We start from the raw sequence: 6,665 nt of genomic DNA on the forward strand, positions 1-6,665 counted from the left end.
TGAGTAGTGTAACAGTTTGACCAGAGTCTTGAGACTGAAATCTGGCCCCCCATCTTCTGAGTCCAAACCCCAAGACCTTTCTGTTCCATCATGCAGGCCTTATCCTCCCTCTGTAAGCCATTCATCATGGCCACACAGCATGATCTTTTAAAGATAAATAAGTTCTAAACGAAAAAAAAATTTTTTTTTAAATAATATTGGAGTGTTCTGTGCTTGCAATGCAGGGGGCCCAGGTTCAATCTCTGGTCAGGGAACTAGATGCCACATGCTCCAACTATGCCCTGGAGCAGTCAAATAAATATTTTTAAAAATAATAATAATATCGGCGTGTTGAAAGCCATAAAGAAAACAGTGGTTCAGTAACGTGATTTTTTTCATGCCATGAAAAATGCCATAAAAACAATCAGAATTCAAGTGACAGAAACACATGTAACTTACTAGAGGCAAATAGTTTATTCCCTAAAATGAAAACAGCTTCTACAAAAAAATATAATAAATTAGGAGTAAAATGGCACCAATATAGTAGAAAATGAGTGAAAGACACGTATACACAGCTAAAACAAACGAAATGTAATTGGCTGTTAAATATTTGAAATGACAGCTTCTCTCATAGCAAAAGAAAAAGCAATATGTCATGTTAGTCTCTCTCCCGGCTTCAAAGGTGATTCATCATTCTAGAAATGAAATTCAAACTCCTTGCTATGAGCCATCAGATCCCACGTATTCTGGTCCTGCCGACCAGTCTAATCTCAGATCACACGACTCCCCCTTGCTCAAGACACACGGACCTCCTTGCCCTTCCTTGAACAGGCCTGACTCTTTCCTGCCTCAAGGCCTTTGCACTGTCTCCTCTGCCTGGCATTTCGCGTTTCAGAAAAAAAAAAAAAATCACATCTTGGGGACTTCCCTAGTGGTCCACTGGTTAAGACTCTGCATTCCCAATGCACGGGGTATGGGTTCAATCCCTGGTCGGGGAACTAAGATCCCACATGCTCCTGCATGCCACACGGTGCACCAAAAAATAAAAAATGCAGGTGCCCAGGTACCACTCCAGAGACTGATTTAATTGGCCTGAGATTGGTATTAAAAAAGGCACATCTTTAGAGAGGCCCTCTCCGACTTCCGTATCTAAAGTAGTCACAGTTACTTTCTAGCATAATTCTCTCTGCAGCATTTATTGCTATCTGACATTTTCCCAACATCTGGGCTATCTGTGAGTCTGGGTCTGCTGACTATTTTTTCTGTTGATTATTCCTGCTGTTTGCATGTACAGTCACTTTTATTACATACTGGACATAGTGGATAATGTTACCAGGAGCCTGTTTCTTTTTTATTATTATTAGTGCATATTGGACTTGTGGATGACACATTACAGGGAATCTGGATGCATTATCTTCCTTAAAAGAATGTGGAGTTTTGTGGTGGCAGGCAGTTAAATTAGTGGTAGATCATCCTGATTCTGCAGGGGCTTAGTTTTGCTAGGGTGGGGCTGTTCGGGGTTTTAGTTTAGTCTTAAGGTGTGGCCCTTAACCTTGGGTTTAATCATAAGGTGAGGCCCTTCTAGCATTTCAAAAGAAAATTAGGCAATTACCAAGTTCCTCTAACTCAGTGGAACTTGAATTACAATTCTCAGCATTGGGCAGCAACTGAAATCTCTTCTTCCCCACTCCTCTTTCTTGCTGGGTTCCCTAAAGCGTCCCTCTGCCTACGCAGTTTTGAGCTGCCAAATATTTGAGGAGAATTCGAATGAGGACATCTCTTGCTTTTCTAGGATTTTCCCTCTCGAGTTTTAGCTTTTCTGGTAGCCCCACACTCTGACCAGTAAAACTGCCCTGTTCTGTTGCAGCTCCTCAAACTGGGTAGTGTTCTCGGGAGGAAAGTGAAAAGTGTTAGCTGCTCAGTCATTTCCAACTCTTTGCAACTCCATGGACTGTAGCTCGCCAGGCTCCTCTGTCCATGGAATTCTCCAGGCAAGAATCCTGGAGCGGGCAGCCATTCTCTTCTCCAGGGGATCTTACCCACCCAGGGACTGAACCCTGGTCTTGTGCATTGCAGGCAGATTCCTTACCGGCTGAGCCACCAGGGAAGCCGAAAAGCTGCTTAAATGAACCACTCACTTCACCTTCATCTTTTCTCTTAAGGACTGTTTCCTCCTTGGCTTTGCCTGGTTTTGACTGCTCCTGAACCACTGTATTTTATGTTTTATCATTAACCGATAAGGGCTTTTGGCCAGAGAACCAGACTGATAAAAGCTAACTTTCCATTTCCAGAACCAGAGCTCATGAACTAACATGGTTTTGTTTATTTTCTGTCTCCCCTCTTGTTCAGAAGTTTCAAAGACTTCCTCTTCACACTGTATCCTCAGTACCTGTAACTCCACTCCACAGATGGTACTGCTTAATAAAATAACAAATGAGCAAACGAAGAATGAATGAATGAATTCCATGCCTAGATAACAATCACAACCAACCTAACTTTCTGCTCCTTGTCCCAGCTGCCAAATCAATTTCACTAAAACAGAGCACCCGCAGCTCCTGTCACTGCATGTTGAAACTCCATAGTGGGCGGCTTCCCTGGTGGTCCAGTGGCTAAAACTCCATGTCCCGTTGCAAGGGGCCCAGGTTGGATCCCTGGTCAGGAAACTAAACCCCACATGCCATAACTAAGAGTTCTCATGCCGTAACGAAGATCAAAGACCCTGCAAGATGCAACTAAGACCTGGTTAGTTGCCAGCCAAATAAATAAATAATAAAACATTTTTTAAAAAGATATGTTAGAATTTTAAAAAGAAATAAAGAAACTCCAGAGTGGGAAGGTTGGTGGGGAGGGACACTGGCCACTCTATTCTTTGATGACACCGGGATGGGGTCCTCTTTGGGCAAGACACAGGTGACTTCCTGAAGGACCAACAAGCGTGACCAGCACAGCGAAGACTTCCCTGTTGCCCCCCGCCCTAACCTGCTCCTTCCCTTCCAGCTCTTCTCCAGGAACCACAAACTGGCCCAGGACTCCATCCAGGCCTGCCCGAGCATTTGACTGAATTGGGCATTTGTTTCTCAGAAACTCCACTCCAGCGAGGACCGTCAGCAACAGAAAGTAACCCTTGGCAGGGGGAGGGAAAGGGTCTGGGACCGGAAAAGGGAGAAAGCAGTACTTGCTTTCACAGGTGATCTTTGAGATGGGGCTGGACACACAGCCCAAAACATCACAGGAGCCTACAGCAGCCCAGGGGCCAGTGACTTCCCTTCCTCCCCAACCAGGAAACCCAGGCACGGTACTTCAGCAGGCATGCAGTTGTAACAAGGGGCAAGTGAAGGGTCCAAAAGAGGCCCACGTGGTTGGGAAACGCCACCTTCCCACCACTGGACAGATGAGGAAACTGAGGCCCAGAGAGGGGGAGAGCAGGACACCCAAGCACAGTAGCTGTCAAGGCCTCAGCTTCCTCCTCTGTCACCCGGGTCACCGCTGCAAGCCCCTCCTCCCTCTGCTGTCCGAGGTCCTGGGTTCAGTGGCCCATCTCTCCCGGCATATGTCCCAGGCAGCGCCAGGGACACGAGGAGACACAGCATATCGTCCCAGGTAGAGACAGTGGGTCTAGCAGGAGACAAGGGCAAAGAAGCCCCTCAAGCCCAGGTGTCTGGGGGCAGCGGAGGGAGCTGGGCCTTCGGACTCTGAAGTCACTGAGGACCCGGAGGAGGCAGAAGGTGAGGGATGCGGGTCACAGGGCTGCCCTGGCAGCAAATGAGAAAAGGAAAAGGAATTTGGGAGCAGTAGGGAGGCCAAGGGGAATTCTCAGCAGCAGAACCCTGGGGCTTTGCCAAGAGGGGGCTGGGGGCCTCTGGGGACAGCATTTTCCACCCAGAGTTGAGGGGTGGGCCTGGGTCCTCCCAGAAAGAAAGCTGTTTCTCCAGGGGTCAATGGAAGCAGAGATGAGGCCCAGGCTTGGCCAAGCTAAAGATGCTCAAGGGATGGGAAGGCAACCAGGTATTTTGGAAACTGACTCTGTACCGTCATTCGAGCTCTGCTCTCTGCAGGCACACGGGAGGTGGCAGGAGGAGCTCAAAGCAAAGACCTGATGCCCTTCATCATGAGAAGGCTCTCCCATTCCAAGAAGGCCCCCTCCACCCGTACCCAGGCCCCTAGCCTCGCTCCACTCGCCTGGGAGCCTTGGGTGGCTGTGCAGGGAGTGGAAGTGGCCCTCACTGGGACCTTGTAGGGTCCTCAGCGAGGACAAGGACGACCCCCGTATCTGGATGGTCACACCAACACCACCACACCAGGCCCCCAGGTGTGGGTCACAGTGCACTTGTTCAGGCAGTGAACAAATGAATGGAGCCAGGCAGGTAACCATGCATCGGGCGCCAACTGCACGTCATGCATTCATCTGTTCAACAAATATTCCCTGAGAATCTCACGGGTGCTGGGCAGGGTGCCAGGCACTGAGGGTGCAGGGCTGAGCCACACAGATACAACCCAGCCTCTGTCGCCAGATGGGCTGGCAGGGGCCCGGCTCTGCGTGGAAGATATGGAGAGGGTAACAGAATCCCCGCCCTCGTGGAGCCGCCCAGTCTCTGGTCCTTGTTTTGTCTGCCCAGCCAGCTTCCCGTCCCCTTCCCCTTCTTATTTACAAAGAATTTTCCTGTATCTCTGGCTGAGTGTGCACCAGGTTCACTGTGCTGTGCTATGCTAAGTCGCTTCAGTTGTGTCCGACTCTTTGTGACCCCATGGACTGTAGTCTGCCGGGCTCCCCTTTCCATGGGGATTTTCCAAGGCAAGAATACTGGAGTGGGTTGCCATGACGTCCTCCAGGGGATCTTCCTGACCCAGGGATTGAACCCAAGTCTCTTGCATAGCAGAAGGATTCTTTACTGTCTGAACCACCAGGGAAGCCCAAGAATACTGGAGCGGGCAGCCTATCCCTTCTCCAGGGGATCTTCCTGACCCGAGTCAAACCGGGGTCTCCTGCATTGCAGGAGGATTCTTTACCAGCTGAGTTACCAGGGAAGCCCACGAGGCTCACTACTGGCCAATAATCATGCCCATTCCCAGGCCACAGTGACTGGCACTTCAACAGGGCTGACCAGAGCCCCTCCCAGAACACTTTAGTCCCCTCTCTAGACCGGGGCTGCCAACAGCCACGTTTCTCACCAGGAGGAAAAGACCTTTCTTCTGTAGGCAGGGAAGGGATACTATGGGAAGAGACACAAAGCTGAGAGATGGAAGGAGGGGGAGCGAGTGCCCAGGGTGCAGAATGTCAGGCCCGTCCCTGAGTTCTTACAGCTCTTCCTCTGCTCCATGCCTCATTCAGGATTGTTTGCAGCTACATTTCTCTCTCTTTCCTATTTTTTTGCTGAGCTGGTTTGCATCAGGATTTTGTCCTTGTAACCAAAGAATCCTGATAAACACACAGCCCTAGGTCCTGGAGCCAGAGCATCTCTCCCAGTCTGGAACACCGGTCCATGCTCCTGACTCCCCTGGAGGCCTGGTGCCCAGGTCCCCTCTGACCATCAGACCAGTAATGGGCTATTTGGGCTGGTGGCTGCATGGGCCACGTCACAGGAGAGGTGCTTGGAGGCTGGACCCACCCCATCCTCCTGACCACCTTTCTAGCTGCTCCTCCAGAGGTTTTCTCATTCGTGACAATGACAAGTTTTTGTGAAGCACTGAACGAGGTACTACTCTTGTTCAAACTCTTGTCCCTTGAGTTGGTAACGGCCATCCAACCATCTCATCCTCTGTTATCCCCTTCTCCTCCTGCCTTCAATCTTTCCCAGCATCAGGGTCTTTTCCAATGAGTCAGCTCTTCGCATTAGCTGGCCAAAGTATTGGAGCTTCAGGATAAGTCTTTCCAATGAATATTCATGGTTGATTTCCTTTAGGATTGACTGGTTTGATCTCCATGCTGTCCAGGGGACACTCAAAGAGTCTTCTCCAGCACCACAGTTCAAAAGCATCAATTAAAGTGGACAGAAATGATTTTCCAGGTAACTGATGGACTCTTTCTGGTGTGGAGTCTCTGCTTCTCAGACATCCAGGGCATGATCCTGGAAGTTTACTCCTGTGCTCAGGAGTAACTGGGTTTCAAAGCTACTTGCCCTACATTGAGTAACTCCATCTCCTCCCTCCTGGGTGAGGGTCACCGCGGCCTCCTTTCCTTTCCCGTCTGCTGCAAAGTATACACAATGGGCTGGTCCTGAGGCCAAGCACAGAGGCTCACACTGTTTCTCTCAGGAGCAAGCCTCCCAGCTGTCCCGACAGCCTACGGGACTCAGCCCAGCAGTGGAGGCAGCCAGAGGTCTGACCTCGGATAAGACGGCTGTTCCCATTACAAGCTGAAGACATCATGCTGAAGGAAGCAGAGGGGAAGTTCATTCTAGCACAAGGCCTGGCACGCAGCAGGCAGGCTCTCCAGAAATATCTACTGAATGAGAGGCATGTCAAACAAAACCCTGAACGGCACAAGCAGAGACAAGGACACGGAGAAGGTTCCAAGCTGGGGCATGGAGGAGTAAAGACTGGGGACCCAGCGACCAGCCTGGCTCAGCTCCTAGAGAGCTGGGGACCAGGGACCAGGTGGCAGGCCAGGGGAAGCTGACCAGGTTTGGTCCCAGAGGACACGGCAGGGGGCGCTTCCAGCCACTGAGCCTCACCCCTCTCTCCCCCAG

This window comes from Oryx dammah, unplaced genomic scaffold (genome assembly GCF_014754425.2).
Source record: "Oryx dammah isolate SB20612 unplaced genomic scaffold, SCBI_Odam_1.1 HiC_scaffold_8, whole genome shotgun sequence".
NCBI lineage: Eukaryota > Metazoa > Chordata > Mammalia > Artiodactyla > Bovidae > Oryx > Oryx dammah.